Source organism: Astyanax mexicanus, chromosome 20, assembly GCF_023375975.1.
Source record: "Astyanax mexicanus isolate ESR-SI-001 chromosome 20, AstMex3_surface, whole genome shotgun sequence".
NCBI classification, from domain to species: Eukaryota; Metazoa; Chordata; class Actinopteri; order Characiformes; family Acestrorhamphidae; genus Astyanax; species Astyanax mexicanus.
In genome coordinates, this window is record NC_064427.1 from 6,003,051 (window position 1) to 6,028,896 (window position 25,846).

The window sequence follows — 25,846 nt, forward strand, 5'->3', positions numbered from 1 at the left end:
GATCTGTGTGCTGCATAGAGGAATCCAGGAGAAATTGCCAAACTTTACTCACGTAATCTTAAATAGTTACAGAAGAAAAGAAGAACTTTCTTGAACGTTTTTTTTTTTTTACTTTTTTTTGCTGTATTCATTTTAATTATCTCTATTCTAATGATAAGTAGTGTTTAATAAGCAAAACCCTCTTACTGCTGAGATAAATGCTTTTAAATAATGTGCTGCTGAGCCTAAGATCTCTGCACACTGCTGTATAATATATAGAGATTAATTATATTAATCCCCATTAGGAGAATTTCTGCTGGAGTTAAAGACACACAAACAATGCAGACGACCCGAAACAGACCAGTCATCATGTGGGTTCCCACAAAGAGGCGAAAGACACGATTTCACAGTTACTCAGAATAAAGTTTATTGGCAAATTTTCAGTTTACAAACAAGAACAAAACATTTAGCCTGGTTTTAAATGAGCTGGGCATTTGTAGGCCTGTCCATGTGAGTGTGTGAATGTGTGTGTGTGTGTCTATGTGTGTGCGTCTGTGTGTCTACCATGCAAGCCTTTGTGTAAAAGAGGGAGGTAAAAATGGAGGTTTTCAACCCAACGCCCTCTTTCTGTCTTTTTCTTGGCATGAATACATGTATGTGTGTGTGTGTGTGTGTGTGTCTTTCTGACTGTGTTGCCCTATGTATATGCAGCACTTACCAACTGGTGTCTGCTGCAGCAGCACACACACACCCAGCTCCAACAGTGGTGCAGCACACACACTCTGCCGCAGGTACAGCACTGGGGGAGAGAAGAGTAGAGAGCTACATGACTTATGCAGGCCACAGCGGTGGCAATGTGGAAAACTCTTTAAGCCCGTCCAAACGACCTCCGGCCAAAGTCATACAGTTTAACTAGTGCGGACTTCCAGAGTCTGGAACAGTTTAGCATTACTGTGTGTGCAGAAAGCAAAATAATAACTCTTTACTGTGCTAAAAAATTTTACTATAAAGCTGCCTTTACTATAAGTCTATACTGTATGTGTATACTAGATTCATTGAAATTCGGCATTGTAAATCTGCACTATACAACTATGGCTCAGTTTCCAGGACATGCATTAAGCCTAGTCTTGGACTACACAGCATTTTGAATGGAGATTTTCAACTAAAAGGAAAATACAGTCTATAATTATGCTTAATACTAAAGACTGTACTGCAATTTATTATATGTACTATATTATATACTATGGTGATTTTTCAATAAGTCTTTACTATAGTATATACTACAATAATTTACTTATTTACTTAAGCCTTTACTTGTGCAAACTGTAGTTCTGTACTATAGCACATACTATAATAATCTTTACCGTATAAGTCTATACTATAAGTTTACTATTTTATATTACAATAATTTACAATGTCTTTACTTAAGTCTGGACTGTAAGCTTGTATTATAGAATATACTATAATAATTTTCTTTAAGTTTTTACTCTTCTCTGTAGTGCACTACAGTCTATAATAATTTATCATTTATCAGGTGCTTACTTATGTATTTACTTTATGACTGTTCTAAAAGAATTTACTATAAGCATGTGCTATTTTTACTATATGTATTTACAATACTATAAGAACTGTGAATTTTTACCAAGGTCTGTACTTTAAGAATGTACTGTACATCTGTACCAATAATATGTACTGTATGCCTGTGCTGTAAGTATATACTAAAATAATGTACTATTTTTTGCTATACGTTGTTACCTTTTTACTATAAGCCCAATAGCTATAATGTTTTTACTGTACTATTATGACTTTATATTTGTTTGTCCTGTTACTCTTTACTATTTCATTTTTTTTTTACTTTAATTAAAAGGTAATAGACAGTTACCTGTAAGTCCCAGTAGCCGGTTCCTCATCTGCCTTTTTGCACCTAGAAAACATGAACGAAGGGAAGGTCAGTGAAGGCGGTTAAACAAATACAGGATTAGGATTATTATCCTAAATTATGTAATAATTTACATTAAGTGCTACATTCTTTTTGCTATAGGCAAATATCTGCACTTCACCCCCCACCCTTCACATCCCCCCTCCAACCTTCACCCCCCCCCCGGCGTGGCTGTGAGAGAGTTCACTTGAGGATGCAGGAAAGCAGATGTACAAGTTTCTCCTGCCAATGCTCGCTGTGAGCTTTAGTACAAAGGAAGACCGCTAGCTGGGCGAGTATGTGTGTGTGTGTAAGTGTGTGTGTAAGTGTGTGTGTGTGTGTCACACTCTCTTTCCCTTCGCAGAACAACTTCACTAAAAGTTCCCACACCCGGCTCTCTTCAGCTGCCAATCACACGCACAAACACGGGTCACACATGATTTATACAAGACCAAACACAGCAGCCTCGCTTAGAGAAGTGTGTGTTTGTGTGTGTGTGTGTATGTGTCTGAGTGTGTGTGTGTGTGTGAGAACAGTACAGAGAGAAAAGAGAGAAAGTTGGGTTAGTCAGGTCGTGGGGCCATGGTGAAAGGGGCACGCCTGCAGGGCGGCGCTATTCGCTGGCCCACAGGTTAAAAGACGCTGGTCCGGAGGCAGACAGAGCGCCGGTCCAGGCTGCAGGTAAAGCCTGAGCCGAAAGACAGAGCCTAATTATCCTCCACAGCCCAACAGAAAAAAACGCCAGTCGCGGTTCAATAACTCCGGCAAGCCGGCAGCCAGATACCACGTTACCCTGGCAACGCCTCCAAAGCAGCTCTGCAGAGAGATCACAGGGAGGCGGGCGGGGACCCTGAGAGAGAGAGAGAGAGAGAGAGAGAGAGAGAGAGAGAGAGAAATAGAGATAGACAGACAGACAAACAGACAGACAGTAAAAGAAAGTGGGATAAAGAAAAAAGGAAGAAAGAGAGAGTGGGGTGAAAAAGAAGAGAGGTACGAAACGAGAACGAGTTGAGGAGGACAGACAGAGAGAGAGAGAGAGAGAGAGAGAGAGAGAGGTGTAAAAAAAGGAGAGAGGTAACAAAAGAGAATGACAATGAGAAAAAGGAGGGTGGGTAAAAGAGTGAGAGTGAGATGGATAAAAGATTTAGAGGATGAGAGCGAGAGTTAAGAAGAATGAAATATAGAGAGAGGGTGGGATGGAGGAGAAAGAGAGGGTGGTGAAAGTGAGAAAGAGATGTAGGAAATGGGGAATGAGTGACATCAAGAGAAAGTGCAAAGTGAAAAAGAAATAAAGGAGTATAAGAAAGTTACTGGATGAGAGAAAGAGAAGATGAGTGGATAAAAGTAAGACGAGAGGAGGAAAGACAAAAGAGAAAAGCAGAAAGAGAGAAAGGGGTGAAAGAGTGAGCTAGGAAGAAGTAGGGAAAAGGGAGGGATAATGAGAAAAGGGAAAGATTAAAAAGTTAAATAAGAAAGAAGGTGAGTCATTGGGAGAGAGAAAAAGAAAGTAGGGTGAATGAGAGAGTAAGAAAAGTGTGAGAAAGTAACGATATAAATAAATAAATAAATAAATACATAAAAGGATGAATTAAAGGCAGAAAATGCAGAAAGAGAAGAGTGAGTAAATGAGAGACAGAAGTAAGGTTGTGATAGATATTATAGAAAGAAAGAAAGAAAGAAAGAAAGAAAGAAAGAAAGAAAGAAAGAAAAGAAAGACAGAGGAAGGAAATTAAAGGGATAGAGAGGTAGAAAGAGAGAAAGAAGGAGAGATATAGAGAATGCAGGAGGGGAGTGTGTGCGGTAGGAGACGTTTCTAGGCGACACTTGTACTCAGCAAGAACACTAAAAGCTATTCCAGCACACACACACACACACACACACACACACACACACACTCATTCCAGTAGACATGCTGAGACCTCTGGAGCAGTGAGCCTCAAACGCTCTAAATCAGCATTCGGGTTTGGAGGACAGACCCTCCATATGGCTTTCTCGGCCACACACACCGGCCACCAGCCCAACCCGCCAGGGTCCCAAATCAAGCTCTGGCTACGGTCAGCGCCACAGCACCAGCACACACCGCCACAGACCTCCAGTGCTAGACTGCAGTGTACGGTTGCTGTTGACCATGGAGAGTGTGGAGTGGTCAGTCCAGAGTGTTTAACTGTAGTGACTTCAGTCTGTTAGAATCAGGTATGCTATGAATTAGAATTACTAATTCAAGTTTGCACCCTCAGATAAATAAAAATAAGTTCAGCTGTAAAACCCTTAAAAATTGAATGCTTTTATATACTTTTTGTACAGAACTGAGCCGTACACATTTGGGTATTCAGTAATGAAAAAATGATCAGAAACAAATTTACACCCCACACACCAAAACTTGTGATCTGAATCAAACCATGGCAACATCTTGAGATACAGTCCTGATACACTGGATAATTTCCCACAGAATCAGCTAAACTTCCAGAGCTGATTGTATGATGCATTAAATACATTTACAAAGAACTACAAAGAAGAACTGAATTAGAAAGAATTATTGCAAAAAATATCATTAAAATATAAGAGATATTTAATTAGGTGCTAACTATTTCAAAGAATCATAATTGAATTATAGTTAAATTACAAATGTCATGATACACTAGACTATGTTTTAAAGTATCAAATATATGCTAAACTAGCTCACACAAATCAAAATCAACCAAATAAGATATGAGTTTTACAACACAGCAAATCATCTTATTAAAAACTGCATACATTATTGTATGGTGGCAGGGTTCATGATACACTGAATCAATCTGTGAGAAAATCTAATCAAATCATGTTCGGATTCCTTATAATACACTGAATCACTTTCTAAAGAATCCTGACTGAATTGTAGTGGAATCTGATTTTTTGGATACACTGTGTCAAAAAAGCACAACTGACTGGAGGTGAGATTTGAGATTTCTTCACACACTAAATACTTTTTCTAATAATCTAAATTTAAATCTAAACAGCCGAGTTATCATGATATGCTAGATCTGTTGATAGTATCATAATTGAATCACGGTAAGATTTGAGATTTCATGACACATTAAATAATTTTGCAAAGCGCTGCATTAAATCAAATTGTTAAACCGGCGGTGTGATAGCTTGGTCTGCTGCTGGAGCGAGATGGAATCGGATTGTGATTAAAATGGTGAGTTGGTGATTGTGTTCAGGTGACTGTCTGGCCTCCTGCTGCAGTGTCTGGAAACTCAGACGTCAGGCTCCCCACCCGCCTCTCCTGTGCACACACAACACACACACACACACACACACACACACACACACATGCCTGGTGAATCCTCTATCAGAAATACCTGCTGGTTTCTCTGATTTAGTCAGATAAGACATCCGCCAAGTCTCAAGTTGATGCAGGACAACAATTCCTGACAATCGATAGGAAAATCATGGCTGTAATCCTTCAAATCCGCACGGTTCTCCGCTGAGCTGCTATTAATCTACTTGCAGCACATTTAGCGCACACAAATGTTAAGTATTCTCAAACAGGGGACACTATCTGCCTCCCTCGCTGCCCACCTCGGGCGTCTTTCTTTAATTTACCGTCTAGCGCCGGCGGCCTTTATCGCTTGACATTTAACAATGGAGTCTCCTCACGCCGCCTCTAAAACAAAGACAGGTGAGACAATGCACCAGTTCTGGCACCTGTGCGGTGCATTTTCTTACATAACGACAACAGTAAAGCTCTATTTTATGCACCAATAAGTCCTTTGTATAAATTATGCAAACTGGCTTTCATGAGTCAATCATTTATTGTGATCCTGATCTTGTCTGAGTCTGGAGAAAACAAGCGCCCCAAAATTGACAGAACAGGTGCTGAAGAATCCGCAGGAATGGACTGTAGGTGTTAGACATGATAACAGCCTAGCTTTGCATAGATTACTCAGAGGAAGATCAAAGATCTAAAAATAGGAAGGCACTTTAGATGGAAGTGACCTTGCAATATGTTATTAGCTGATATGCTCCATAGTCTAAACTCCATCAAACTATGTGCAGGAGACTAATGAGGGAAAAGAGGCAATGGTGTGTGACAGAGGCAAGTTTTTCAATTTTACAGAAAAGTCTTTCCTTTTATTTATAAAAGATAAAGCCCTGTCCGCTAATAAAAGGGTCAGCTGCAGACGTTTCTTTGAGAGGCAGCATAATACATCAATAGCTTCCATTGGCCGCAGACACCAGTATAGATAATCAGACAATCGACTGCGATCGTCTGCATTAGATAATTCTTCCATTGCTTCAATCTCTTTGTAGAAAGGTCTCTCCGGCAGTGTGATTTTCGTCTGTCTTCATGTCCGACCCTTTGCGGCCTCTTTTGCAAAGGCGCTGGCCTGTAAAACAATCCATTTGTAGACTCTGACTCGCACAAATGACAGATATTCCAATGCGCTGTCAAGCAAATCTGTAAATATGAAAGCCAAGCAGGGCTTGCCTGGTTTGCAGCTCGATGGACCCTTTAAAGCACGTCAGTCCATTTATTAAACATATTGTTTTTTTTGCTTGATTCGTTTGCAATTGCGGTCATAACGCATCAGGCATGGGGGAGGGGGAGGGGTGCTGGCAAATATTTATAGGATTGTTCAGATGAGCAGTGGCTATGAAAAACGTGTGTATGTGTTGGGGGGGGTTGAGCAGTGAGGATTTCATCATCGCTTCGGCGCTGCCAGACTTCGCCAAGTGTCAGACGGATCCTAATAAAAGTGTCTGGCCCTGCGGTGGGCACCAGGCTGGCGCTCACTGTGACGCGGCTGACTGCTTGGTATGCGCAGAGCATGGCAGTGCTTCAGCTGTTGCTGGGGGCTTCATGGCAAAGACTCAGACTGATTAGTTGGCATCAGCCATTGTTCGGTGCGAGACCAAACACGGGGAGAAAATATAATTAGAGCCAAAGAGAGAGAGAGAGAGAGAGAGAAAGAGAGACACAGGGATAGAGAACAAAATGAATGAGAGAGGGAATCAAGATGGGAAAATCAATTGTTTTGAAAACGGCACTTCTAATGTTGGGGTAATTTTCGCAAGATTAGATTTTAAAAAGTTAAACACTCCAGGGAGGATGGGTAACAAAATCAGTCATAACACTTAATGAGTTCAAATCTCTGGGAAAAAAAGCGCAAAGACCCTATGGTGGCGAATAAAAAATCTGGCTGAGGCAGAGCAGACCGTGCATCCTTTGTTAAATGTCATTTTGGAGGAATGACGGAGGCCACCTTCTGACATATTCGCCTCCCCACTCGGTGGAGACGCCTGTGTTTCGGTGGCATTAAGAAAGATTAGTCTGCCAATCGGTTCAGAAAGTCTTTCCGCTCTGTTATTAGTGGAATACGAGGCCATGCGTGGAAAGTGTGTGATATAATTAAGCAGTATAAACTGTACTGTGAGTCAAACACTAAAAAATGATTGCAGGAAATGAGCGTACATTTGCTCAAATTTTTGCATTGGTTCAATGACGATTGTGCAGAAACATGGGGAGGAACAGCTGTACATGCTTTCCTTTTGACATACAGGATATACCTGCTTACCAAATGTCTTGGTTGTGTACCAACTTTTGAAAATATGCATGAGAGACTTGACTTGAATATAGGATGTGTACACACTTTCTTTCTGTTTTACATTTCAGAATAGTCTCAGATTCCAAGATGCGTGATGCTCAATATTAAACCCAGTTTATTTCCCAATCAACAAGATAAGATCAACATCAATCTGTGAAGTAAAGTGAAGTGAAGTAAAACCTTGGCCACCATTTCTAGAGCATTTCCTTGTGCTGCTGGTCGGCCTGTGTAGAAAAAGCATTTGAAAAGCTGCACAGGTTGGAAAAACAATCTTTATTTTAAAAGTTTTACGGAGTAGGTCTTAAGCACAAAAACAAGTCAAAGTTGAATGTAGCAAAGTGATCAACAACGACTAGAATAGTGCGATGCGGATACAGAGGCTGTATAAAGAATCGTACACTGCGTAAAGAAAGGCGCCGTCTAGACGGCCCGAAGTCGCCAAACTGCTGTTAACATCAGCCCTACAGTAACATCCTTCAACATCCTTCAATGATTGCTCCACAGTTTGCTTCTCCCTATTCGGTTCTTCGGTTTAAGAACATCAATCAGCGTTTATCTCGTTTCTGTAGCCCGTTCCCTTCTCTACAGGGATGTGGCCGAGAGTTCAGTCGCTCTTGCCCTCCGCCCAGGTCCCAAGAGCCTAACCCGTGATTTTGCATTCAGACAGCTCACAAGTTAGGGTCTCAGGGAACAGGAGAAGTACAATATCCAAGGGTTTTAGCAGCAGGGAGATGGAGTGGAATCCCTGTCTCAGCCACTGTCTCTCTCTCTCAGTCCCTCTCTCTTTCAGTTTCTCTCACTCGTACTCACACACACAATTACAAACACATGCACACACTTCCCTATGCCCTCCTGTGCCCATTCTTGTCCACAGTGACTCTGATCACTGTTTGTTCAGTGACTGTCCGGTTCTGCTCAGCTCGTCGGGCCAAATCGCTATCTTTTCCATTCAATAACACCGGCCCTTTGCAGATAACCCTAGGAAAAAATAAAAAACATCTCCTCTGTTTTTCTCTCAACCTTTTCCACCACAGATAACTTATCCCTGCATTTACAAGCGATTGTGCAGCAGACTGCCAGATACGAACGGCGCACTTGCATACTCACACTGACCCAACCGGACTTCACACAACCTGCACTCTCTACTGGCGAGGAGAGACGATCAATAAGTCTGCAAACAAGGAAAACAGAGCAGAAAGGAAGACTCGAGCAACCTCTCCAGAGCTTTTTAGACTTTAATTTCCCTGTTGAACCGGCAGCGCTGCCAGTGATCTAACTAGCCTTTGTTGGCGGAGGAAAAAACCCCGTCAGACGGTCAGTCTCCCTCTCTCCCTCTTTCTCTCTCCCCCTATCTTGCTGTGTGTCTATCTCTCCTGTTCTTCTTTGTCCTCGCAAGCCACAGCCACAGCAATGGTCCTCGCCACTCTCGCTTTCTCCGTCCATCACCGCCGAGCCGAGGTAAGCCAAACCGAGCCCGGATGAGCCGAACCCGGCCAACAGCCAGAGATGCCGGCCGCTGTCTGCTGCAGCCGCTCAGACATTTTGAGGAGGGGAGGTGGCAGGAGGTTAAGGGGGAAATAAGAAAATCTGGAATTCTTGCCTTCCGTAAAAACGACTTGACAAACGACTTAAAAAAAAACAGCAAAAAGAGGCAGGTAAAAACGAGAACAAAATCACAGGGCACCACAAAAGAATCAGCAGCTAGCTCCTGCTTCCCTCTTGGAGCATCTTTCTGGTGCTGCCTGCTAGTGGTGCTACCCCCCGCCCCCCTCAGACTGCACTCCCCCCTCCCGCCACCACCCCACATATCCCCACCAACCCACACCCCTTTAGCACAGACACACAGAAACCCCCCCTACCATTACCAAAGTCCCCCCACCACAAAACGAAGGTGGCGCGCTCCACTCTGCACATTAAGCTCCAGGACTAAGTTGTCATTCAGGCTTACTGGAGCCAACAGCACTGAGGTGGGAAGAGCGTAGACTCGTGAGGCTGCTGAAAAAGCCCTTGTCTATTTTCATCTGCTGCTGATCGATCGACAGAAACAACTGGCAGCCCTCAAGCCACGTTTCCACCAGTCAAGACACCAAACTGCCCCTGCCATCACTTTTAATAGTGCATGCACCAGCCAAAATATTTTCATGTCAGTTTCACCATGCTTGCACCCTCAGCTGCTCCTGTTACCAGCCACACCAACCAAACACACACACACACACACACACACACCTTTTTGCAGACTCCTCCCCCCACAACAATCAGACAGCTTCCTCCTCCTCCTCGGGGAAATGGGAGAGAGAGCGCATGCTCCCGGAAATGAGAGCAGCTCGCCACGCGCCTTAAATGACCCCCGCCCCCCGACACCACACACACTCACACACACTTACAAACACACACACACTGATTTGCTGCCAACCCTGTCAGTGCAAGCTATATCATCTACTGCTTTAAAAAGTGCAAACGAATCCGAGAAAAAGAGAGCGAGAGAGACAGAGAGGATGTGAGCGAGCACACCAAAACTGCACCAGACAGCAGGCAGGTCATTGAGGTGGGTCGTCTGCACTCGCCATCCCCCACACACACACACACACACACACACACAGACATACATACATACACATGATCAGCACCATCACTCACACACCCTCCCCCCTCAGCAGCAGGACCACGGTAACAAACCTGGCTGCCTCTCCTTTTTTCTCATTTTATCTATAGGTCTCTCTCTCTCTCTATCTCTAAAACTCTCACCACAGTGGCATGCACACCAAGCACCGGTAAAGACCACGAGCACTCACCAAAAAAACCCTCCCCCCTCCCAGTCAACCCCTCCCCCTCCTCTTCCTCCTCTTCCTCCCCAGGTTGGTGCACCTGTCTGGGCTGGTGTCGGAGAGCTCTTCCTGCGCCACAAACGAATGTGTGTGTGTGTGTGTGTGTGTGAGCCTCAGCCAGCAGCGGCGTGCTGCGGAGACCGCCCCTCTCTCTCTCTCTCTTTGCTTCTCTTCCTTTCTCACTCTCTCAGCGTCTCTCCCTCCTTCGTCTCACTCACTCACTCCCTCCATCCATGTGCTTCTGCTGCTGCTGCACTGATCAATCCTTCCTTTTGAGAGAAAAAAAGGATTGCTAAACACACACAGACACACACACACACACACACTCACTCGCGCACAGAGCCAGCAGGGTGGCGATGATGGCGGCTAGCTCGCTGCTGCGCTCTCCACTGCCACACATGCGAGGTGTGTCAAAATATTGTGACCACATTTTCAGAAATGATTCATGGAAATACACACCCCCACCATCCTGGGGGGAGAAGCTAGTAGTATAGGACCACTGCTGATGGTACTGGGCTCTACTTGGCGTATGTAAGTATGGATGCAGACTTGATGAAGACTATGTTTAACTGATTTAGGGTTCTGGTTTTAAATTACAGTGTTTGTTACGCGAGAAGCTTAAAGTGTAATTGTGGTGGAATGAGATATATCACTTTAGATAAGTGGAAAAAGATATATAAGGTATGTTTACGATAAAACAGCTCTTAATTCAAGACTGGTGGAGAATGCTGGTAGTGATCATGCTGCACATACACATACACACACAATACAAGCCTATGCACATTGTAAGTATGAAGTAGGAAAAAGACCTGAAACATAAAGGAAACATAATTCCAACATACATACTCTCTTATGGCTGTTCAAGTAGCAAGAACTGAAATTTAATAGGACGTCTAACATTCGGGAACGAACCTATCCGGAGGTGGGACCAGCCTTCCCTAACTTTTTTCTCACACAGCGCAGTGCCACGTGACGAAACCACTGCAGTTCATCAAACAACGTTTAAAAAAAGCCACAAGCTCATAAAAAAAGTCCTAGGTGAACACAGCCACCAGCCACACTGTCTTTTGTCCTGAAGACACTCCGCAGAAGAAATCGAAAAAAAAAAAAAAAAAGAAAACCCAGTCATTCGTGGCATCTGAGCGGGCGAGGAGCGTCTCAGAGGAGCAGACACGTTTGATTAGATGAGATGATGGTTGATTTATCTGTCTGGGAGTAGCTCGAGACGACCCAGTCTTAATCTCTCAGCCTCTGACCTCTCCTGCAGCACCCCTGGCGTGGATGGGGGTCACGACCCTTCGCGCTGACAGCCAGAGCCAGGCGGCTGCGACCGGGGGGGCCATTGATTATGTGCTTAATGCAAACAGCCAAACTCAAGCAAATGTCTGCCGCACCGCAATGCAGGGTCTGCGCGCACACACACTTTAGTATACACACTGATAGAAAATGCTAATGTAAACCCACCAAGGGTCTAGGTGTCGAACTCATGGTGGTTCGAGACGCGACGTCAGAGACTGGAATCAGGTCTGTCGATAGCGGTGGCAGTTCAAATCTACCACATCTCGAAAAAAAGGAATCGTGGCGCGTTAGTGAGTCTCTATACATCTTAAGAACGTAAATTTCATGATCACCTCTACACCCCTATTTATATATAAAACATACTGTACGCGACATAGCGTGTTGTTGAAAAAATGCTTAAAAAACCTATATATGTAATAAATTAGCTATATATGCCACATTGTACACAGGATTTACTACAATTCCATATCCATACACACATATATATATATATATATACATATATATATATATATATATATATATATATATATATATATATATATATATATATATGGTATATAATACATATGCAACAATCTATTATTACAATTTAATACTGTTAAATACTACATATATATAATACACAAATGTTATATTACATCATACTTAACTACTTTTGTCCTTACGTACATATAATCCATATGGTGAACATACTATCGTACATACCAAAAACTATGTTGCACACACACATGCACACATACACACACACACATTATATATTACATTACACCATACACACATATATATATATATATATATATACGTATATATATATATATATATATATATATATATATATACGTATATATATATATATATATATATACGTATATATATATATATAATGTTATTAAATATATGATAGAACATACAAATAGAACATACATGTTTCCATGTCCTATCACAGAATAAAAACAAATGTTTATGTATTAGTATGTGTGTTAGTATGTGTGTGTTGGTGAGTGTGTGTGTGTGTGTGGGTGCAGTGAGTGGAGGAAGGGAGGGCTGGTGAAATCAGCAGGGACCTTAAAGGAGTGATGGTGATCAATCAACTCTATTACTGCTATGGCAGTGTCTGGGCCAGCAGCCAAGCTTATGCACACAAAGGCCGTCAGCAGAGGGCTGCCGTCACACACGTCCAGACAATAAAGCACAGCCGACTCCTCACACACACACGTACACATTAGAGACAGTCATTAGCACCGGCACAAACACGTAAACACACACAGGAGACTCGGGCATGGGCTACAACACCTCTGCTGCGGGTTTCAGCGCCATTTTGTTGGGAACGTTGACTTTCTTGGCTGTATGCGGCCGGCGGTGTGTGATGAAGTAGGAGTCGATGATTGTAACACTCGCACTTGTTTTCTGTGTGAAATTTGGAAGGTGCTACTAGGCAGGGAACTGAAAAACGGTCTAATTTGTTAGTGCTTTTCCCAGAACTGTAACAATCAGCTGCGGGAGTGTGATGCTCTGTATTTACTAGTAACACTAAAAACATGCATTAGGCTACGCCTGTCACCATAAATAATACTACAAAAATAAAACTTAAAAAAAAATGCTGTTTTAAAGAGAGTGGACATTCCAACTTATTTACATTAATGGGTTTTAATAGGAGATAACAAAAACCTATTGGGCAATACTGAAATCAGCAAAAAGTATTAAGTAATGTAAATATCATGACAGAATTACATTAGACTATTAAGAACAATTGCTCAATATCAGTTTTGTATCAGTTCTTGTAGGTAGAAAGCTGAAGCCTCACCATTTAAGTGAAATAACAACTCAACTACTTACTACAGAAGAAAATATGGACTTGATAAAAGAGATTTTAGCCGCATTAGTACAATTCTTGCTTTGCAATATATTTATAATATTTAAAAGTTTTTACAGGTCCTTCAGTATAACCAATATATCATTATGCCTGAATAGTTCTCTGGCTGGTTAGAATGTTCTTCAAACACAAGATAAACCTATTGTAGATGATCCCAAATCCTGTTCTTATGACTATTTTTAAAATTAATGACACATTTATATTCTCATATAGATTATCCAGGTGTTAGCTCAAAACCTGTATTTCATTGCTGTCTAATGAAAACCACTTCTCTCCAAACCTGCAATTTTACAGGAGAGAGAAAAAACCTTGCAAACTTTCAATGGAAGTCAATGTAAAAAGAGTTTATATCAGGTCATTTTGAAGAGTTTTCATTGGTCCGTTCATCAAGAAATTTTGGCACAATGTAAGGGACAGATTGTCTGTTCAAATTATGTAGTAAACTAAAAATCGACAAAAATGGAGATATGTGTTTTTCATTGGACAGCGACGATTTGTCTTCACTGTTGTTCTGGCCTAGTTCCTTATAAAACTTAAGACAAATATAGGATACATGGGCAGCATGTTCTATGGATCCTGTATTTATAATGCATCATACATGTATTTAGAATGCATTTTATGGTACAATTAATTTGATTTATATAAGATTTTAGCTTTATATCACTTAAGTAACACCTTACATTGTGTAGCACATAACCAAACTTCATGGTTCAAAGTTGTTACAGGTTCTTCTTGGGCGTATTATAAAGTGCATTATTAAACCTTACATGATGATGCTGTTATAATGTTGTATACTCTTGATTGTTCTGCTTTGTTAAAAACCTGAATCTGAGGACCCAATTTCAGTACTATAGAACTCTCTTTTTGCTACAGTGTTCCTTATATTGATCCTAAGGGTCCATCAGACACACAGTTTAAGAGCCATATAAAAACGAAAATGAGGTATTGGGATAATCTGACAGTATAATGTTGTATACTTTATATTGTTTCATGAATTAAGGTATTATTATTATTAATGTTTCTACATAGCACCAAACAGTGCTCCACCTTGTTACAGTTAAATAAGCGTTTTTTTTTTTTTCAGTACTATATAGAGCTCTTTTTGCTTCAGCGGTTCTCAAATCAGCCCTTAGGGTCCTATAGATGGTCCACATAAAAACATATAGATACATATAGATACAGGTATATATTGAGGTAATCTTACAGCATCTTAAAGCTAGAGGTCATTTACTCTTGCTGGTACCACTTTAAAATAAGACTACCTTTATAAAGGGTTTATAAATGGTTTACAATTAGTGTATTAATGGTTACTAATTAGGTTGTAAATGCCATAAAAATGATTAATAATCAGTTATAACATATATGTAGAAAGGGAAACAATATAGATGGCTGTGGGTTCACTATTTGGAAAATAACAGGTCATTGTTTCCCTTTTTACATATGTGTTATAACTGATTATTAATGATTTTTAAGGCATTTACCACCTAATTAGTAACCATTAATAAACTAATTTATGAACCCTTTATAAAGGTAGTCTTATTTTAAAGTGGTACCCTCTTGCTTTATATTATATCTTGCTTGTGTTATGAATGCAGATAATATTACTCAGAGCTCATGTCAGGAATTATTCTGTATTATTATGCACAAGATTATGTATGCCATAAAACACATTATAAATTCACATGAATACAAGATTCACAGAGTGAAGTGATAATGCTGCCTATTCATGCCCAGTAATTATGAGGAATATTTATGTGAATTACAGAAGGTTTAATAAAGGTAAAATAAGCTGAATTAACTGATGGATGAGGGAAAGTTTAAGATGTACAGCTGTTGTTTTTTTTATACAATTTAAATGTATTTGATGAAGACAGTGCTGCACAATATATATCACTTTAGCACTGAGATCATTATAATCAGAATGTGAGGAACATAGTAGTCAAAAATTGTTTTTAAAATTGTTTTTTTTTTTTTATGAAAACCTATATGCTATTCACACTTTTTTTTTTTTTACAATATATGACATATCTACCAAAAATGTAATATGTCAAGACAATATAATTTATTTTATACCAGTCTTGGACACACACGGAATGTATTATTAGCATCCTTAATTATAAAATTCAGTGTTTTTCAATTTCACAATTTATGACACAGAATAAAAGACTATTTTGCGTTGTCATTTTTTTTCAATATTTTTCAATATCATGTAGCTCTCTATCTCTGACTATTTTAAATCTGTTTAAATGAAAAATGTGATAAGAAAAGTAGAACAAAAAAGTACACAAAAGTTTTATATTCCCTTTGGAAAGCAAAACAAAGCTGAGAACGCACCAACTTTCCATCCAACTTAATGTCAACTTAAACTAAACGACTCCATATCCTCTTCTACTGAGAGAGTAATCTGCACTTTCCACACAGTTCCTCTGCTTGTATTTCTGAAGCTAGAAGTGAGAAATAAAATCGAATTTCACTGCGCTTTTGTTGTCACTGGTGATAAGCGCGACATCTGCAGATAATGGCTGAGGAAAGGCGGCGCGGAGCTGCCCAATCCTGAAGAGGACGGTTATTTTCAGAGTTGGGAATTATGAGACGTATAATAATGTAATCAGACTGAATGAGCTGATGTGGGAGCTTAGAAAGACAAGATATGACACTGGGCATTTCATGCATTCACAGAGAAGAAAGCTGAGCCACATGTCGGTGACACGGTGAAATCAATCCAATTTCAACATAAAGAAAATCAGCGGGAATGAAAGCGCCCATATCTCTGAGAGCTGCAGAGCACAGCGGAGGTTCAGGCATTAACGCAGCACTGCTCCTGATGCAGAATAGACATATTATCAGGGGGGGGGGGGGGGGGGGGGGGTGGGGGCTGGGACAGCGGACAGACACCAATACATACATACATACATACATACATACATATATATATATATACATAAGATGAATAATGAGTTAAAAAACAATGCCGTATATACACTGTATTTACATACCTCTATGTAATAATACTATAGCCTGTAGTACGCCTCTATATGTGGTACAGTATATGATATATGTGTTTTATATTCAAGTAGTAATAACCACAACATGTGCAGCATTAAGGAAGATATCTAATGTAATGTAATGTATCTTTATAATATACCCCATATGCTTTTTTATCATTTCATTATAATGAAATGATAAATATGTCATACATACTAGACTACATACATATAGATAGATATTTACATGCAATAATATGGTCCATATGTGTCAATATGCAGGTATAAGCCCTAATTTTAATGCACTGCATTATAAAAATAAGTACCTACAATAATGACATCAATTTATTACATATAAGTATCTATATACAATACAAAAAATACCCCTTATGTATTATATATACAGAAAATATATATCTATTTGTAAAAAATCTGACTAATATATATATATATATATATATATATATATATATATATATATATATATATATATATATATATATATTAGATATATGTATCAATTTGTAGCAATGAACTGACCTGTAAACATGTAATATATAAAAGATTGCATATAGTTAGACGTTAGATAACTATATGTCCTTCTTGCAGGAATAATCTGCTATATATGGGCAACTATATACAATAATTATATCTCATATATATATACTTTAAGTAGTAATATATACTAGTAATAACGAAAGTAATATATGCACACATTCCTATATTATAACATGATGCCTCTATTTGTTACATAGAGTTATCTTTATACAATACAGTAACCCTATATGTACTGATAAAATGATCCATATTTATTGGATGCATGTATCTAATATACATTATGTAAGAACCTATATGTAATAAATATATGCTCAATATGTATTTTATACATCAGTAGATAAGATATTCTTTTTAAATGTACAAAAACAAACACACCCCCACACACAGACGTCCTTCTTAGTGACGCATATGCTGAGCGAGACATATTAATGACCGTCATGTCTTGTTGCTGGGGGTCCAGTCTGCAGCCCCTGCCCCTGCCCTTGCCCCTGCCCTTGCCAATCAATCACATTGATCTCTCCCAGGGGTCAGGGGGCAAAAGTGTATTGATGGGAGAAAGTGCCTTACGCAGCAAGGCAAGTCCAGACAGATCAATGACACCTCAGTCATGTATATATTATGGTTATTTATTTGTAATAAAACTGCCCGCTTTATTGCAGAGTCTGCCCCTATAGAGGACTGGCACGATTTAGCGTCTTATCTGTGAGGACCTGGCTGCTCTCACCGGGCACGAAGCTGGGCTCTTAGAGATCAAGGATGGTCAGGTCATGTTCATTGATGCTGTGCACTTGGGAGGGGGTGGAGGGGCAGCAGGCTAAGCTTTCAATTACAGCACCTCTTTAACACAGAACAACAATCAATTACGCATGAAAACGCCAGGCTAATGTGGCACAACAATGATATATACCAAAATAAAACACACAGATATGAAATGCTAGTGCTGATAAAAGGATCTTTAAAATACGAGTTTTCCTTTGGAGTATTTTGTTATATAATATTTTTACAATAGAAACATTTTGTATCTCTAAAATTCTGACTTTACAGGAGAAGGAAAAAAAAACTTCAATATAAGACATTTAGAATAATTTGTGATGGTCCATTCATCATAAACTTTTTGATACTGACTGATTACAGATTTAGGCTGAAAACATACTACATATCTTATGGAAATTAAATATCTTTCCCTATTACAGAGCTGTGTTTTGCTATTTTTTTTTACAGCAATAGTCTCTTTGTACTATGAATGTATTTGTTGGGGTTTATATTTTTATGTGTAAGTGTATTTAAACAACATAAAATACTATGGAATAAATTGTGCTTCATATAACAAACAAGACTTATGGGGTACCTCAAGGCCTGGTTCTAGGTCCAGTTTCATTTTCTATATACATGTTCCTGCTGGGGTACATTATCAAACAGCATATAGTCAGTGTTAATAGTTATGCAATTTATACATAAATATATTTAGAAAAATACCCTTGACTACAGGGTAAACAGAAAAGAACCTCATCAAACCGTGTTTTTAACAATTAGTCTATAAACAATTGTCTACGTGGAATTTCATTGTCGATGCATCGTTAATGTGTGATACCTGTGGTGAGTAAAATTGCTGCAGAGATCTGTTGAGGTGAGTTTAAACAGGCTTTACTCCTTCATTAACATTACGAACATTAGTTAAACTAACTTGTAGGGAGATACTGTACTCTGTACATGCCTTTAAAAACAAGTTGTATGTAAATAATTAATAAAAATGTATATACTCTTTTCTTAGGCAAACATTTTAGGGATGTAGCTCGTTGGAAAAAAGTAAGAAAAATAATCAAAAATACATACAGGTATCCTAGATCTACTGAAAATAGCATCCAGCCTGTGTGAATGTTTCCTACAATATACTTTTAATATAGGTAGTTTAATATAGATATGTCAAAACGATCAAAATGTACTGCAAAATTGGTATTGTGGCCTAAATATTTAGCTGTCCTCAAATAATCAACTAATCAAACAAATAATCGGTATATTAGTCAAATACTAAAATAGTCATTAGTAGCCCTCGTTGACTCAATGTAAAGAACAAATGCCAGATTCAAATGAAGTCAAAAGTAAAAATAAAACATCAGAAACTAAGATAAAAGGTTTATTCAATCGACAGAGAAGACATATTATCTATTTATTTACTTTACATAGTTTACACTTGATTTTCATCCTGTAGTGGTTAAGTTTCATGTTTCATGGTTTTGAGGTTGAGAAATGTTAAAAACCTGGCAAAATTACGAAGGATTCTTTCTTTTTCCAAAAACAATCATTCATCGAACTGAAATCACATTAAAATATCATTTACAAACACAAATGTGGTTTGGATTGAAACCTTCAAATCTGCACTTTTAACAGAAAATCTCTGCTTGTTTCAGTGAGTGACAAGCGAGAAATAATTATAAAAAATATAAGAGCAGCGTTAATAATGCACAGACCGTGGGGGATCTAGAACAGCAAAGGTATGTAAAGATTGATCTCAATAATGCCTGAAGCTCACCATGATCTGCAATACTTTGTGCAGGGAATAGATTCACATAGTCTAGAGTGGCAGAGCAATCAATGACTTCCACCCACTACTAAACTCAGAAGAAGAACTTCATGAACTCTCTCAACTTTTTACATGTTTAAAACCAGTTTAAGAACATAGTTTAAAATGTTCAGTATAAACCAAAAATCTGACTAAATCCATTTAGTAAATTACAGTAACTTTTTAAGATTTAGATTTTGTATAAACTAATACAATTGTAACAAAATAAGTAAAGCTACATAGGTGGGCATTATGATGATAAATTCTTTTTATCACATCAACAATATACTTTTTAAAGCTTATGGAGGATATCATGAAAGTGTCTTTAAATATCGTGATACATCAATTTTTACCATATCACTCAGTTGTAACGCTACATAAAATAATTCGATGTATCTAAAATGTAGTGCAGAAAATATTTAAGATTTTTATTTTTATTATTAACTGCAGAAACAAATGCAGTAAATGCAAGACAAATACAAAATATCGCTATTATTATGATAATGATGATTTTTTTACAGTTTCAAAAATTGTTTATGATGATAATCATAGCATTTAGAGAACTATTAGATATTATCCTTAACCAGTGACACCAGTGCAGAATAGGGCTGGGCAATAATTCAATAACAATATATACCGCAATATATTTATATATTTTTCCAATATTTCAATATACATTATATGCAACATCTCTTACTGACTGCTGTTTATTTATCTATTGATTACTTGAGGTTTTTCTATTTTATATTGTGACTTTTATATTGTTCATATTGATAACAGAATTATAATGTATCGACTGAAATTAAGAAATATATTGTGATTTAAAATTCTGGCCATATCTTTGAGCCCTATGTGAAACAAGAGAAAGTTTTTGGGTGTTTTTTGTTCGTTTTCCTAGATTTATCGAGAAGGCCGGGAGGGAACCGCCGCTAAACCCTTTTTCGAGCGTGTCTTGGAGGAGGCCTCACGGCGGAGTGAAACAAACGTGTCTTCTTCCCCTCCTCGTCTAATCCGGCAATTTATTTGTTCAACTATCACATAAATCGAAGCCCAGCTGTAACCAATGAGTTGCAGCTTGACCGGCTCAGCCAGCTGGACCCGATTCTGCTGATTCGGCGGCAGGATTTCCAACATTGTTCGCTCGGCTACATCTGGAGGAACCATCGGGGTTCAGAGGTGAAGACAAAAAATCCCTCTTAAAACAAACTCCTGCGACCCACAGAGCTCTTCTCTCTCGCTCTATCCGGCTGTTTACCTCAGAGGGGAAGGGGAGGTGAGGGAATATGTCAGCAACATGAGTTTAGTAGAAAGCAAAGCTTTCCCTTTTGGGTTCATTTGTGTGCTATTTCTATCAGCAACATTATGAAAATTACAAATGTAAGACAATGAAATAAGTCAGGGTCTGTCAGAGCTCAGAGATATGTTTCTGCAGTAACTTCAGGCCTGTAATTCAGTCTTTAACTTCTTCTTACTATTTGCTAAATGTGTACGAAAAGATGTTTACTAATCAGTTACAACAACATTGTATATTATGTGCTGAGAACATCTCAACCAATCCTAGCCATTCTTTGATATGTCTTCTGTTGGTATTTTGACAGTTCAAATGTTCATTGTAATCCAACAAATGAATAGTTACAAACATATTTTTCCATTAAAGAAATGTAAAGATTAGTATGTTATCTTATATATATATATGGTGGATTAATGGGCTTTCATGATTTTTTTTACAGCCAATACATTTAACATATTAAAGAATATAGAATCTTTCACAGTCATAGTTTGACAGTTTTTCACATTAACATCTATGGGCATTTTTAACAGTGGAATATTATACATTACAATCTTATATTTTACAACCTCAGCCTATATGTTAGTAGAAATATTAGAGAATTTTTCTTTTATACTGTAAAACTGACAGCATTATGTTTCTGTGTGGATCACTGAATTGGTTTACAGTTAGAAGGTGTAATAATAGCTGATTACAACTTAAAGACTTAAGTCAAGTAGTTTTTAAATATTAAAAAAAGAATAAAATAAACATGATTAAAAGGGTAGTACTTTTCGCTCCCTAAAAAAAACTTAAGTTTGGTGGTTCCTTGTAGTTCTTCTTTGTGGAATGTTTGGGTATAAAGAATCTTTTCATGGTCTTTTCAATGTTACAGATCTATACTTTAATAGTTCATGTTTTAACTAAAGATTTTCCAAATTTTGACCTGTTTTTATTTATATATTTTAGTAGACAGTTTCTAAAGCATGCAAAAAATGCCACAAAAAAGGAAATTTAACATGGTGCTGAATTCTAGTCTTGGAGATCTGCCATGGCTGAAAATTCAGATTCAGCATGGCTTTTGAAGCTGGATCAAGTGTGTTAGATTAGAGTTGGAGCTAAATTGCATGGGGTGATAGGTAGATCATTACGACCAGGGCACCCCTGCCATTCAATAATCAAATTTGATTGGCTAAAGAACCTTTCGGTGAGCAGTTCTTTGAGCTATGAGATTTTGAGAGCCTGCATGTAACGTGAATCTATAATGTAGACTTTTAATCCTAATTAAAGGCCTTTCCTAGAACCGTTCATCTAAACCAATAAACACTTAAACGCTCAATTTTAAGACCGAGGAACAGAGAGCTAAGTACCTTCCCAGCCACTGCTGATGGTGCAAGGAAAGCGAAAGGGTGGCAACTGAGAATCAATGACCACAGCTTTCACACAACACTATTGAATCCCCATTAATATCAGGGGCCATTTGTTTGCGCTTAATTGATAGCTGTTAAGTCCCTCATTGCTCTATTGCTCAGAGAGGCCCCCGCTTCGAGAGGCTCTTTCAGGCTCGGTTGAAATACAGCACGTGGACTGGACCTCCGAGACCGCACAGGCTGAGAAAGCGTGCTAACAACAATCCAAGCAGATGTAGCAGGCTGTCTGAGGAGATGAGGCCTTCTGCATACTTCACACTCGAGCCCCACACATACACACACACCGTGAAATGGGAACAAAAGCTGTGAACCTCAATCTCTCAAGGCATTACTGAGACAGTTCCAGAACAGGCCTGGCAAATACGTCAGCAACTAGAGGGGGGAAAAGAGTCCTGTGTGTCCTTAAGTGAAGATCCACTGACTAATACAGTGTCTAGGGAATAAATGAGCTATTATTATAATTCATTTTTACTATACTTTGCACATTCAAGCTTAGAAAAATGTCAGGGTGCAGGGTCCACCTTGCTTCAGCACTCCTGAAACAGAGAGGGCTAAGGGTTTTCCTCACAGTCCCAAAAGTGGCAGCTTACAAACATTGAATTCAGGTGCCACAGGTGTTTAGAATCAAGCACCTCGCCATGCAGTCTTTTTTTACTAACATTAGCAAAAGAACGGGTTCTAAAGAGCTGCCTGAACACCAGTGTGGTACTGTATTAGAATTCAGATTGTAAAATTTCCTCTCTTCTAGATATTCCACCATAATTTTTGATTATTACTGAAGCTTACTGAAGAAACACAATGGCAAGCATTGGATTGAGTGGTGTAAACACACTGCCACTGGACTCTAGAGCAGTGGAAACATGTTCTGAGAAGTAATGGTTCACCGTTCTCTATCTGCCAGTCTAATGGATGAGTGTGGATTTGGTGGTTAGCGGTTGCCAGAAGAATGTTATCTGTCTGCACTGTGCAAAATGTACAGTTTGGTAGAGGATGGATAATGCTCTGGGGTTGTTTTTCAGGGGTTGGTCCAGGCCCCTTAGTTCCAGTGACTTCCAATTTGGACAACTGTATTTCTCCAACTTTGTGGAAACAGTTTGGGGAAGACCTTTTTCTATTCCGGCATGACTGTACCCCAGTAAACAAAGGAAAGAACCAAAAAGATATTGCTCAGTTAGTAGTCTAGTGTAAAATAATTTCAATCCCTTGGAACTCCCTTGAAAAGAGCTAAGACAGAGACAACAATCCAGTCCCTTTTTTACTGGCAACAATCATGGCAAGCTCAAAAAATCAGTGAGACTTAATTTGTATCCCATTCTAATGGTTGTTGTGAAAATTATGCATAGTTGTAGGTGTATAGCTGCATGATTTCATGCAATGCACTGCTGCCACATGATTGGCTCATTAGATAACTGCATGAAGAAGTAGGTGTGCAGGTGCAGGTTTCTAATAAATTGCTCAAAGCTGGTCCAGACATAATTTGCAAATCCCTCCCTCATATTTCTTCACTTTCTTTTTTTTGAACATTCGGAACAAAGCGTCCGTGTGGCGCCCAGCGAAAGAGACCCAGTGTTTCATGTCCTGTTTCTGCAGAGCCAGGGGCCTGTGTTGAATGACTCCAGCAGTAGAGTCTGGAGGCAGGTTTGGGACCAGTCAATCTGTATGCTTGACCGCATATTACAGCGCTACGCCATCTTTCACAGCGAAGAGTGTGGGGCTGTATATCAAAAAGGCAATCGACTGCGGAGACCATGAACACTGAGGCTTTCCCCATATGGTACGGTTTGAATATTACGTTTCATACGCTGTGTTTATGTCCGGGGCCCATCTGTAAATCATTCTAATCGTAGCTGATTCGCAGCGCTGAGTAAGAAGAAGCCGGCTGATGTCCAGCCTGGCACGAGGGAGGGAGGGAGAGCCTTGACTGAGGCTATACAAACACTGGAGGCACCGAGAGCCACGGACAGGCTGACAGGCAGAAGGCAACGGCCGAGCAGATGTAAAATGGGTTCCTTATGCTAACGACATGAACTTGCCGCAGAACACCAGCTGACCTTTAGTGCCTAGCGTAAAAGTGAATGGAAAATCTGATAGTTCGGAGGGTGTGTATAACTTCTTTCTAAACGCTCCTTCCTACAGCACGTCTCCTGATTTGGAAATTCATCATAGATAATAGAGCACAAGCCGCTCCAACAGCGTGTGGAAGGAGAACTGGAGCAGACTGGGTTTTTCTTTTTTACTACCGCAGTTCATTCGGTTCAGCCAGTGTGTTTACGATGAAGGTGCTCTATCGTATTACAGCCGGTGTGTGGTGTGCACTGTACCTTGCCCCACAGCGGATTAAAACTCCATCTAAAAATATACAACAGCGCAAAATACCACTAATTGAGAGTGTGGGCTCCCCTCGAGAATGGGAAAAGTTAATTAACAGGCCACCATAAGGCGAATTCCACTGTCACTATGTGTCAGTGTTAAGCTGCAAAGATGTCCAAACTGTGTTTCTGTTCAAATTAACCTGACTCTGAAATGCTTGACAACATATGAAGGAGCCAATCTTTCATTTATTATATTAATAATACCTGATACCTGATACACCATCAAACTGTCCCATAAAAGCTTTAAAGCCCTTAAAAATTGTTGACATGAAAGACACAACACAACAGGTGTCTGAAAAGATGTGAAGCTGATCAAAAAGGTGCTGCTGAGGTTCTCAGAAGATATGTATGGAATGGCTTGGGTGGGTGTGGAAAAGTCTTTTTTTCCTTAAATATATATATTGTCACAGCTTAGTCCATGTATGTCATGTTTCTCCTTCATTTGGTCTCTTGTGCTTCTGCCCCTCTGTTTACCTGTCATGTTTCCCAGCCATGTGCTATTGTTGTGTTTTTGGTCCTGTCTCCGCCCTAGCCCCACCCTGTCATTAGTTATTTGTAACCCCGCCCCCTCTTGATTGATCCTCAGGTGTTTCCAGTTTCCTGTTCCCTCCATGTGTATATAAGCCCCTTTGTTTCAAGCCTTCTTTGTCTAGTCTTTTGTTGGTTTGTTTGCTGTCCGTAGTCTTGTCAGGTTTGGTTCTTGTCTCATGCTGTTTGTTAGTTTCCTGTTTTCTAGTTTAAGTCTTCTGTAGTTTTGTATTTAGTGTAACTTTGGTTTATTTTGTTTGTTTGTTTGTTTTAGTTTGTTAATTTAATAAAACTATATATATATATTTCTGCGCTTACGTCCATCCCCCTTCTCATCCGTAACATATGTTCTGCTTTTTTCCTGACAATGAAAAATGAAATCTTGCAGTTACTGACAAATCTCTTTAGAAATTGAACAAATGAAGTGTGTGCCCTGAAGTCTGCACAGGTTTGTACGAGCATATTACTTAACATAAGGTACAGTAACTCAGCCTTACCTGAGAAGGGGCTGTTTAATCTCTATTTAATATTAATTGATAAATTACTATTGCTATGAATGCAGACATAGTCTTAGTAACTTGTTTTTTAGATTAGCTACCTTGAAAGTATTCAAAAAAAGTGTGATTTTATGATATCAGAAAAAATTAATATTAGACGGGGCC

The 25,846-nt window shown here is 39.2% G+C and overlaps 1 long non-coding RNA gene across 2 annotated transcripts in view; it reads right to left on the reverse strand.

Moving 5' to 3' along the window:
* Positions 1-381: 381 nt before the first annotated feature.
* LOC125784884 (uncharacterized) overlaps positions 382-25,846 on the reverse strand; it is a 74,859-nt gene continuing 49,394 nt past the window's right edge. For both annotated transcript variants that reach the window (XR_007427493.1, XR_007427494.1), the window contains exons 3-4: positions 1,862-1,903; positions 382-778 (exon numbers count right to left, since the gene is read on the reverse strand). This is a non-coding gene — a long non-coding RNA (uncharacterized LOC125784884). The remainder of the gene's footprint in view (positions 779-1,861; positions 1,904-25,846) is intronic.